Raw genomic sequence first — 588 nt, forward strand, 5'->3', positions numbered from 1 at the left:
CAGTTTCCTCCAAGACTAAATCCTTCCAACTTGGAGGAAGTCTTGCTAAGACACAGGATGTTTACAGGAGGCGAAATCAGCAGGGTGTCCTAAAGGGTGTAGGTGCATGAACATACTGTTATTCACTGAAGCTGTTAAGTTCAGGAAGTAAACAATTGAATAACTTCAGGAAGTCCCTAAAACTGACCATATTCACTAAGCTTCTACCTTCCAATCAGAAGGTATTTATATATATATAAACTGTAAGGACTGTTAAGAGACTCTCTTAAACCATCTGAGCAGCCTTGAACAGGGTGAGACCAACTGAGGCACCTGGAAAGGAGACTCTCCAACCCCCTGAGCTGCCTACAGGCTGTGTAGTGTGCTCCAGGTTTCCAGTTTCCAGGAACTGTCACTCATACTGGAGTGGGCTTTGGTGATGCAACCTAATATTCTTTTTTAAAAAATGTTGCAAGATCCCCGGTGGCAGTAGGCAGCAGAAATGCTGTAGGTCCCAAATGGTGGTGGAGGGCCATGTGGCAGTAGACAGCGGGCCCGGGGAGCAGCCAGTCCCACCGAGTTCAATCCTTGGGACACACATGGTCTAAC

The sequence above is a fragment of the Microtus ochrogaster genome, chromosome X, assembly GCF_000317375.1.
Source record: "Microtus ochrogaster isolate Prairie Vole_2 chromosome X, MicOch1.0, whole genome shotgun sequence".
Taxonomy (NCBI): domain Eukaryota; kingdom Metazoa; phylum Chordata; class Mammalia; order Rodentia; family Cricetidae; genus Microtus; species Microtus ochrogaster.